We start from the raw sequence: 12440 nt of genomic DNA on the forward strand, positions 1-12440 counted from the left end.
ATCGAAGCTTGAGTTAACCCAAATCATAATTATTGACGAAAGTCAACGACCAAAAAATGTAAATTCGAACAATAAATCATATATTGGCTAGCATAAAAGCTGCTTTGTTGCTACATCAAACAAAGTAGCTCTGTATCTCCAAAATAAAAATAAAAACAAAAACATAGTATTGCAATTTGTAAGTCTTGGGATTCATGTTAGGGAATCTAAACTATCTCATACTCATTTAAATATCATTAATGTTAATATAGTAGGTAAGCATTTATGAAATATGGTCACTTTGATAAAATCCTTATTAACTTAAGCATATACTTCTTCCGCTTTCAAATATAAGAAAAAAAATTAACTTACATTTATTAAGAAAGTTTTTCAAAATCATTTGATAGTATCAATTTCATTTAATACTAATACGAAAATCACTTTCTTTGTCGGTTAATTTGCGAATTCTAAGTCGGTTATTAACCGTCGTCATAACCAACATCGTAGAAAGTCTGCACATTCTAAAACGGTTCCATAGAGAACTGTCTTAGAAAAAGATATCATTCTAAGATGATTATTAACTAAAAATTATCTTGAAAGGATATCTTTTTAAGACAGTTCTTAGTTAAAAATCATCTTAGAATGGTACATATTCTAAGACGGGTTTTTAGAGAACCGTCTTAGAATGCATTTTAAAAAAAAATAAAAATATATTGAGGGTTCTAAGATGGTTTTGCAAAAACCGTCTTAGAATGTAGACATTCTAAGATGGTTTTTTAGATAGCGTCTTAGAATGCATTTTTTTAAAAATAAAATAAAATATATTGACAATTCTACGATGGTTTCCTCAAAAAATCGTTTTAGAATGTAGACTTTTTAAGACGATTTTTCAGAGAATCGTCATGGAATGTTTTTCTTTTTTAAAAAAATCATATACATTAACATCCCGTATGAATTTTGACCAAAGGTATGCGCATTGGAAATAATGTACTACTCAAGATGATCAAACTTTCTAAATCACTCAAAGTTGTTGTTAATCCTTCAAGATTTTCATCCTCTATTAATGATCAAAATTTTTCATCATCTCTCTAATTTGATAAAGTCAGAATAACTGTTGGTCAGAATAACTGCCTAAAATGAAAATGAGAATAGTCATAATCCACCCAAAAAATGAATGAATAAATGGATTGTTAGGGAGACCAGTCAAGGTCACAGTGTTTTGCAAAAATGCTCCAACCATATGGGATCAACATAGGCTTAAAGGAGCACTCAAATCGGGTGACCCCCAAGGCCTACACTCCGAAGAGTCCGTCAGGGTCTCTCCCTCCTGATTCAGGTCTAACCCCTAAAATCATTTTAACACACAGACTTTATCTATGAACTGTACAAAACACACGACTCCTCAATTGTTCTCAAAATAGTTTTAACTCGTCGTCCTTTAAGGGTCTTAGCATTAACTCGTCGTCCTTTAAGGGTCTTAGCATTAACTCGTTGTCCTTAAAGGGACTTAACATTAACTCGTCACCCAAAAAGGGACTTAGCATTAACTTGTCGCCCTAAAAGAGACTTAACATTAACTCGTCGCCCTTAAAGAGACTTATAGTCGTGTGATTGTATAATTCATAGTTCAAAATTCAATGCACACAACATCTCAATCACGCGCATACTCAGTTTATCACATACACTTGATCTCAATCACAATGGTATAATCTCAATAACAATACTATAATCTCAAAGCAACATGTTATTCCATAATTCATCACATATTTCATTCATAGACACTACTCATAAATTATACAATACCCACGACCTCACACTCGTGTTTTCAAACACGTTTAACACATTGCACTACAATTTAACACTAATTCCTAAATAGGAAACCTACAATTTTTCTTTAACACTGCACATCAACACTTTTCTCAATATCAACACTGGTCGAGTTACTATACAATTCACAACTCATAACATAATTATTGTCACATAAGTGTTAAACACAAACACTTATTTGCAACCAAATATCATTCCCACAATTTAACATCTCATAACTCATACACATCACACAATAATCATATTTGCAAGACACAAAACATATATATATATATATATATATATATATATATATATATATATATATATATATATATAGTAAATCAAGCTACATTATTTTTAATCAAAAGAGTTTTTATAACAATTAATTTAATGTTACATCAAAAGAAATTATCACTAGGCATTAACCTTACAACTTATTTAATTTATTATTTTAGTATTACAATAAATATATACACACAACATGTTGATCATCGTTGTAGAAAAATATAGAATAAGATAATAATTCATATAAAATAAGTCATTAAAAATAATACTATTTAGAATATAATTCACGTTAATAAAAAAGAGCTTATTTTTTTAAGGGTTCACACTCAACACAAGAACACATTAATTTCACAACAATTTCTCATTGGGACATCAACTGGTTCATCAAACATATATAATTCACAGTTATAATTATAAAGATAAAATAAAAATTGCAGAAACACCCCAAAACTCATTCTAATTGATACTCTAAGGATCCCTACATATGTTCTCACTAATCCCCAATTGTGAATAACCCATCCCTTACCTTTAAGTGGACTCACGTGTCTTCTGAAAGCGATAGTGGAATCTCTAGCAATTTCCTGAGATTCCTCAATTTTTTCCTCTGATTGCTCTGATAGAGTTCTCAAACGTTAGAGAAAAAGAGAAGGGATTGAAGCTTCCATTTGTACTGTCTTCATGCGATGCATCTATCTCCATCCAAAGATACTATTTTGCAAATCCCAACGGTGAAGTCATGCAGAAATGAATTCCAAACCACATATCAAAATTTTACGACAATCCAACGGTTAACAAATCCGGGATCATAGTTTTACTGAGACAGTTTTGGGTTTTTACGGGAAAAGAAAATGTTACGATGCGAAGTGTATTTCTCTCAGCTCCGACATTTTCTCGTAATTCCCAACAGTGGAAAGCCTCAGAATTGAGTTGTGAACCTGTGCTTAAATTTCACGACTATCCAACGGTGAATGAGTCCGAGATCGTCGTTTTTGTGAGACAGGTTTGGCGGTCTGCGAGAAAAAGAGAGGGTTTTGGGATGAGAAAGAGGAAAAACGAAAATGAGGAAAAGAGGAGGCATCGTCGGTGTGAAAACTAACCTAACATCGTTATTTATACCTAGGATACTTACAACTTATTATTTACTCTATTTATTTATTTTTATAATTTTATAAAAAAAAAACAAACTATATTTTATTCTTTATCAAATGAATAAAATACACTTTTTATTTTCTCTAAAATCATTATTTTAATTAATAAAGTTATTTCTCCTTATTTATTTAATTATAAAAATTCTTATCATTTTATAAAACTCCATTTATTTATAAATAATAATTTTTTTTAATTTAGTGTACGAAAAATAAAATGTTACAGCTAATTAATATTTTACCAAATTAAATATTTGGATTTCAAAAATGTATCAATTATACACACACGTAGTGTTTTTCTATCACCAATGTACGCTTTACACACCAAATGATATCAAACGTTAGGAAGTACCGAATAAGTTACCAATGAGACCGGTAGCGCCATGGTCCGCATAATAAATGAAAATGGTGTCATTCGGACCACTGTTCACAACCTTGCCACTGCCTGCCTCCAGAGAGAGCACTTCGGTTACCACTAATTACAGCATAAAAGTTTTCTGCAGTGGTGGCATCTCCAGTATAATCCTATAAAAGTATACTATTAATTTTTCCACATCAAAATGATAATTAAGTGGTGATCTATTATTTAGAAGATTTATAAATTAGACTTAAATAAACTCTTTTTAAAGGACTTAAATAAACTTTTAGTTCCTTTGGCTTAGATTATGTATGATTTTGGTCTTCAATTATTTTGGTGCTATAATTAAGTTTTTTTTATTTTTAAATTAAGTAAATATGCTTCTCTGTTTATCTTTTTTTTTTTTTATCTATAACTCCCAAAATAAACTTAATTCAAAGGTTTTCATAACCATAGAACCATTTGAATGTTTATATATAATTGATTTGACACATGAAGTCATTTCAAAAGTTTATAAAAATAATAAATTTAGTAAACACTTAATTAATAAAATTTGAAGGATTTTATAACATTTGAGTTAGGAATTCAAAGGAATTTTTTTATAAAAAAAAATATTTCAGGTGACATTTGATGTTTCAGTTTTAATATGGGAAGATTTTTTGTCAAAAAATGAGAATGTGAAGATTGTATGACTAAATTTACTCAAGGCTTGCCTTCTATGACGACTTCTACTATGGACCAATTGTTCAAATAATTCATGGGTGCACCACTAATACTAGTACTTAAATTTATTATTAAAGTATTCCAATAATTGAGATTAAAATTAAATAATTTTTTAACAATTAAATAAAAAGCGAAATGACAACTTATTTTCTATCTTCTTCCTCCCATCCCACCCCACCATCCAGAAAAAATCTTCCACCGAAAACTGGGAAATATTACACAAGTTTTTCTCACATAACAGCAACACATATCCTTGTCATGCAACCTCTCACAGTGGTCCACGCAACCATTAACACTAACGACACATGCATTCTCACAGTGGCACACGTGTTCTTTTCATGCCCTCAGAGGCCACTAAAGAAGGAGAAGGTGAAATCGGTCTTGACTCCCCGAATCACCGCCTTTCAAGTTACAAATCCTGAATCAAAGCACAATTTGTCTAAAAAAATAGAAACTCAAATCCGATGATGCGCAGTGCAATTCAACAATGGACTTAATATAGAAGTAAATGGTACATTATTTACTTCAATGCAAACAACAAAGCATGCTTTGTAATTTGTGTTGCCACCTTCCAATATCTTAATTTTGAAGGATCTTGGTCCACATAGAGTAACCCCAACATTTCTCTTATGTGTTTACAAGTTTGATTTAATTTTCTTAATTGACATCAACCCAAAGAAGTTGATGTCGATTTCCATTATGTGAGTTTCTGTAGCGTAAAGGTCGTCAACGTCATCTTCAATCGGTGGTGTGTAATAAGTCAAAAATAAAGGGTCAATTAGTTAGTAATTAGATAAGATTAATAGTTGGTTATGATTAGTATTTTATTTTAAAGATAAGATTAGTAGTTAGTTATGATTAGTTTTTTTATTTTAAAAAGTCAATTAGATAAGATTAGAAAGTTATGATTAAGATTTTATCTTAAATAATTAGATATGATTAGGAAGTGAGAGTATAAATATCTGTGTGTACTCATAGAAGGCCAACAGAAAATAAAAGTTATTTAATTTGTTTCCTCTTTCGTTGTGTGAGTAAAGAGTGAGTGAAGTTACATTAAAAATTTATTTCTAATTATAACAATTGGTATCAGAGTGCTAGGTGATGATGGTGACAACAAAAGAGCTTGAGACACGCATGAATTCTTATGAGAAGATTGTCTCTTATCTTCAAGAATCAATGCAAAATTCGTTCGAGATGATACAGAAATCTATCAAGGGACTGATGGTTTCGATTACAACCCAACATAAGAGACCTAAAATCACAACTGAGGATGGAAATCATAGTGGGACTCATGAACCCATTGTCTCGGTGTTGGATAGGGCACAAATCCCTTTTTCCTCTTTTGATGGTTCTAATTATCGAGAATGGAAGGCAAAATCCAAACAATTTTTTGAATTGGAATGAACACCGGATGAGCAACGAAGTCGTTTGTTGCTATTGTCCATGGATGGTAAGGCTTTTGCTTGGCAAAGGCATTACATGCAGAATGTGAATAACAAACACAAGATGTGGCAACAGATTTTGTAAGACGCACGCAGTCGATTTGATGTTGGTGCATTCGATGACCCGGTGGCAGAACTTGCAAGACTGAAGCAAGAAGATTCCTTGATTGAGTATCTTGAGAGGTTTGACACACTTTTGGCTCGTATTGCTATACTAGAAGAGTTGGCATTGAGCTTTTTTCTCTAGTTTGACTATCGAATTGGAGAAATTTGTCAGGGTTCATAGACCTTCTTCAATTCAGGAAGCAGTCAGAATAGCTAGACTTCAAGATGAGGTTCTTCATGAGATGACCAAGAAGTTTTCTCCAACAAAACTGATTCAAGAAGATTCACAGCCAAGTATTCAAGAAACTGGTCTGTTACATCACAACATCATAGAACGATTCCAATTACAACTTTGCATCAGCAACAGACTCAAAACCTAACATAGCCAACACATCCAGCTGATTCTAAGGTATCTACTACCAATAATAATTCCAGGAAGTAGGTTAGTGACAGGATTGCTAGAGGGTTGTGTCAATTCTGTGGTGACAAATGGGATCGAGATCATAAGCAAAAATGTAAGGTGTGGGGTAAGTTAAATGCTATTTTTTCCTCACAAGATCAAGAGATTGTTGACATATAATCTGAATTTGATGAGGATCACGACAATGATCTCATAAAGCACATTTTAGATATGGTTAAGGATGTTGATGTTTGTATTTCCCTTAATGCTCTACAAGGTGTGGCTGGTGGTAGTACACTGCAATTGCAAGGCATTATTAAGAAACAAGATGTGCCATTCTTGATGGACACCGGAAGCACACATAATTTTATCAGTGCGAATTGGGTAAAAACATTAGGTCTCAAATCTCAAAATATTCAAGGTTTTCTAGTCACGGTTGCATCAGATAAGTAACTTGTGATAACCAAGAAGTGTAGTCAGGTGCAATGAAAATTTCATGATCTTGTATTTGTCACTGATTTCCTGGTTTTGCCGAGTAGTACTTTTGGTGTGATCCTAGGAATGCAATGGTTTAGTAGGGGAAATAAGTTGGAATTGTGCTCAGCTAACTATGAAATTTGAACATCAAGAGAAGATGGTTTGTTTACAAGGTGAGCAAGCATCAACAGATATGAGTGAACTTACAGGCAAGCTGTAGATAGCATAATGTCAAGCTATGTTGCTTGCTATAAGAGGACCATATTGATACAGTGATTCTTCAGCTGCTGATTTTCAACACCTAACTCAAAGTCAACAATCTGAGTTTGATGCTCTATTAGCAACTTATCAACAATTTTTCAAAGAACCTACCACTCTACCTCCCAAAAGAAGATATGATCATAAGATTTCATTGCTCAATGATAAATCATTTTGCTTGAAACCTTATCGATACCCGCATGCACAAAAAGAAGAAATTGAGAGGCAGGTGAAATCATTACTTAGCATTGGATTTATTAGAGAAAGTGCTAGTTGCTATGCATATCCACTAGTACTGGTTAAGAAGAAAGATGGTTCTTGGAGGTGTTGCACAGATTTTTGAAAATTGAATGCTCTAATAGTCAAAAATAAGTTTCCCATGCCATTAATTGAAGACTTATTAGATGAAATTCATGATGCATGTTACTTTTCCAAGTTGGACCTCCGGAGTGGTTATAACCAAGTTCGGATGGTAGAAGAGGACATTCACAAGACAGCATTCCAAACGCATAACGGTCACTATGAATGGGTGGTTTTGCCTTTTGGGCTGACCAATGTGCCAGCTACATTCCAGAACTTGATGAATGACATTTTTAAAGATTATCTCAGGAAGTTTATCCTTGTATTTTTTTATGATATTCTGGTATATACAAAAACCTGCTCATAGCACATTCAATGTTTGAGTACAACATTACAACTCCTCCAAGACAATAGCCTAGTTCTCAATCACAAAAAATGCAGTTTTAGGAAGACAAAAATAGATTATTTGGGCCATTTGATCTCGGTTAATGGGGTGCAGCTAGATGAAGATAAAATAGTGGTAATAAAACGTTGGCCTAGGCCAACAACAGTTAAAGAACTCAGGGGCTTCCTTGGGTTATTAGGATATTACAGGAGATTTATCAGAAATTATGGGAAGATAGCTCAACCTTTGACACAATTGCTGCAGAAAGATACTGACTTCAAGTGAAATGGGGACACAGAAAAGGAATTTTCTACACTAAAGGAAGCCTTGATCTCAGCTCCTGTACTGGCCTTACCTGATTTTGATCAACCCTTTACTGTGGAGACAGATGCTTCTGGAATTGGCATTGGATCTGTCTTAATTCAGCAAAGTCATCCAATAGCTTATATCAGCAAAACAATGGGGCCAAAATACCAGCTTTTGTCTGCATATGAAAAAGAGTTCTATGCCATTTTGTTTGCAGTCAAGAAATGGCAACATTACTTTCTTGGGAAACACTTTATCATCAAAACTGATCAAAAGGCACTTAAACACTTTCTAGAAAAACCTCCAACAACTTTAATGCAAAATTGGGGACTTGAAAAGCTTATGGGACTGGACTTTAGCATCGAGTATAAGCAAGGAAAAGAGAATGTGGTAGTTGATACATTGTCGCGACAACAACCAATAGGAAGCTTAGTAGCAATCTTCCAGGTAACATCCCAATTGATGATGGAGGCTAAAGACTCATGGAAGCAAGATCATATGTTATAGAAGATAGTGGATCAAATAAGATTGTGTCAACAACTGTATAAGCAGTACACATTTGATGGCCAATTCTTGAGAGGCAAAGGAAAAGTAGTCATTGGAGCAAACTCAGCACTCAGAACCAAAATACTACATCTTTTTCATAATTCTGTGATTGGAGGACATTCTGGAGATCTGGAGATTATCTAACTTACAAACGAATTAAAGACCAATTCTATTGGAAAGGGTTGCAGAAAGCAGTAAAAAAATAGGTGCAGGAGTGTATCACTTGTCAACAGAACAAGCCATTATTAAGGATGCCAGCTGGATTACTTCAACCATTATCCATTCCTGATAAGGCTTGGAAGTCTATTTCAATGGACTTTATAGTCGGTCTTCCTAAGTCGAATGGCATGACTGTCATCTTTGTTGTTTGTGATAGACTTACAAAGTATGCACATTTCCTACCATTAGCTCACCCTTTTGGAGCTGCTAAGGTGGCACAGTTGTTCATGGATAACATCGTGAGGTTACATGGATGGCCAAGTGAAATAATATCAGATAGAGATAATATATTTATGAGTGCATTTTGGACGGAACTAATGAAGAAGCATGCAGTCAAACTTCTGCCAACTGCATTTCATCCTCAGACAAATGGGCAAACCGAGGCCCTCAATAAAGCACTCGAAATTTATTTAAGATGTGTCATTGGTGACCTGCCGAAGAAATGGTCAGAGTATCTTTCTTCTGCAGAACTTTGGTACAATACAAAGTTTCATAGTGCAACTTAGTTGACCCCCTTTGAAGCTTTATACGGCTATCCTCCACCAATGCCAAATAGTACTCTAACAGGAGATTCTTTGGTGGAAGCAGTGGATTATACCATCAAGACAAGAGAACAGATAACAAAGTTACTTCACCATAACTTGCTTCACGCCCAGGAAAGAATGAAACATTATGCTGATCTCAGACGAGTGGACAAGGAGTTCAAATGTGGAGACTGTAAATCATGAAGATTTTGATGATGTCAAAAAGATCAAGCCTTGGATAATGGTTGTCATCATCAATAAAGGGGGAGAATGTAAATCATGCAGGTTTTGATGATGTCAAAAAGAATTTGCTTGACAAAGGGGGAGAATGTGGATCGTGCATTGTCTTGATGATGTCGCAAAGAAATCACTTGATTGTCATCATCAAAAAGAGGGAGAATTTGATGATGCCAAAGAAGAATCAAACAAGGCCGCTTCAAAGAATAAGCATTTGCTTCAAGATTAATTCAAGAATGCTTCAACAAACAAAGTCTTGTTTCAAGATTCACTAAAGATCAAGCCTTGCCTCAAAACAAAGGATTTCAAAGTCATGCAAGGCTCTGGTAATCGATTACTAGGAAGTGTAATCGATTACCAGAAGGGAAGAATGAAAAAGAGTTGTTGAAAAGGATTTTGAATTTGAATGTTAAACATGTAATTGATTATCATATGTCTGTGATCGATTGCCTGCAACGAAACTCCTGAAATTCAAATTCAAAAGTCACGACCCTTCAAATTATAATTATGTAATCAATTACACAAACATTGTAATCGATTACCAGTGGAGAGTTTTCAGAAAATCTGCCAACAGTCACATCTTTTGATTGAATTTGTGAATGGCCATCAAAGGCCTATAAATAGGTGACTTGGGTACGAATTTTGAAGAGAGAGTTTTGCTTGTTCAGAACATCTTATCCTCTCAAAAGGAAATGAGAGAGGTTCCAAGAGAACTTCATTGCCAAATGCTTTCTCAAAAGAAACTCTTAGGCAAACACTTGCAAATCCATTAAGAGTTTCTCCATGGACTTCAATTGTAATATCCTTCTCTTCAAGAGAGAATTCTTCTTTCTTTCTTCTCATTCAAAGAGATTGATTAAGAGACTGAGGGTCTCTTAAGTTGTAAGGATTCCTGAACACAAGGGATGGGTTGTCCCTATGTGGTTCAGACTTTGTAAACGAATTTTTACAATAGGAGTGGAAAATCTCAAGTGGGTTGCTTGAGTATTAGACGTAGGCACAGACTTTGTCGAACCAGTATAAAAATAGTGTTTGCATTCTCTCTTCCCTTATCTCATTTATTTTGTTGCAATCAATTTTGTCTTTCATGTTTAAAAAACATTATTAAATTGATTGCTGCTTTTTCTGCATTTTGAGCCTATCTCTTTTAGAAGGGGGTTAAAAGTTTATTAGTGGGAAATTAATTCACCCCTTCTTAAGATTTCTAAGGCCGCTGGTCCAACAGAGACCTAGTCTATTTAAAAATTCAGTCGTACAAGCAGCTTACTTTGGCAAACCATGCTTTCCACAAATTAGTAGCTAGGTACTATGGGCCTTTCAAGGTGTTGGAGCGAATAAGGAAGGTTGCTTACAAACTTGAGTTATCCACTGGAACAAAAATACATGACGTGTTTCATGTATCTTTGTTAAAGAAACATCATGGTGCCCATAAGGTTTCAACTGATTTGCCGATGTATAATGAGGAAGGGGAAGTTCAATTGTAGCCACTAGCGGTCTTGGATAGGAGAATGAAGAAGAAGGGAAACCGAGCTATCACTGATGTACTTATCCAATGGCGACATACCAATCCCGAAGATGTTGTTTGGAAGGAACTTTATGCAGTACAACAACAATTTCCAAATTTTGATTGGAATTCTAATTGGCTTTGAGGACAAGTTTGTTTCAATGGGAGGGATAATTGTAATAAGTCAAAAATAAAGGCTCAATTAGTTAGTAATTAGATAATATTAGTAGTTAGTTATGATTAGTATTTTATTTTAAAGATAAGATTAGTAGTTAGTTATGATTATTATTTTATTTTAAAAAGTCAATTAGATAAGATTAGGAAGTTATGATTAGGATTTTATCTTAAACAATTAGATAAGGTTAGGAAGTGAGAGTATAAATATCACTATGTACTTATTGTAACATGATGGTCGTTATTTATGTTCGTCTTCGTCTTATTTACCGCACCATTGGGAAGGGGAAGAAGAGAATGGATAAGTTAAAGTAAAGGTAAAGTTAAGGATAAAATTGAATTTTAAATAATAATAAAAAATAATAATAGTAGTGGATGGTTCACCCATGAACATCTTATTTAATTGGTGCACGGTAGAAGCCATTTTAGCGAGGAATTGTAGAAACGAATTCAAATCTAAACTTTGTGAGAATATCAAGGCTAATCAGAGGCATACCTTGGGAACTCCTTTATAAACATGTGGATCGTTTGGTTTATTGATTTTAGTGCCAAGCCTTGGGTTTAGATTATGGTGGGCAATGTCATCATACATGAAAACAATGATGTTTTCATCTTTAAGGCCACCATTCTTTAGTATTTGGTAGGCATGGCAAACATCTGCTTGGTGCCTATAATTATCATAACCACTTAAACCAGCAACAAGAACGACCCATCTCTTTCCCGTTGCATTCTTACTGTGCCCTGCATGTACCTCTAATGGATTAGGTACAAGATGCATGTTGGAACAAAGAAGCTCTTTACACACACTCACACAATATACTCACTCACTCCATGTTAGAGAATAAGAGAAGATGAAAGAATTGATTGAGAAAATAGAGGGAACTTAGAATTCTGGATTAAAATTTCTGCACTCTTATACATCTCATTCATGATCACTATTATTTTTATACTCACTGCATATGTAACTACAACAACCTTCATAGTTGTCAAACTAAATAACTCCTAACTCCTAACTAACTAACTGAATTACAACATACATCAACATCCCTCGTTAATTCAGATTTGTCAAGAATGTCACTCCTAACTTGTCTCTCAATTCCTTGAACTTGATAGACTTCAATGGCTTAGTTAGTATGTCTACAACTTGATCTTCGGACCTACAAAACTCCAATTCAAGCTTCTCCTTACTCACTTGATCACACAGGAAATGAAACTTGGTTTCAATATGTTTACTCCTGCCATGTGCCGCAGGATGCTTAGCTAA

General features: G+C 34.1%; 1 pseudogene; it reads right to left on the reverse strand.

Annotated features, from left to right (window-relative positions):
- Nucleotides 1–3559: 3559 nt before the first annotated feature.
- LOC100804166 (vacuolar-processing enzyme-like) lies at nt 3560–11954 on the reverse strand (annotated as a pseudogene).
- Nucleotides 11955–12440: the final 486 nt, after the last annotated feature.

Source organism: Glycine max, chromosome 19, assembly GCF_000004515.6.
Source record: "Glycine max cultivar Williams 82 chromosome 19, Glycine_max_v4.0, whole genome shotgun sequence".
NCBI lineage: Eukaryota > Viridiplantae > Streptophyta > Magnoliopsida > Fabales > Fabaceae > Glycine > Glycine max.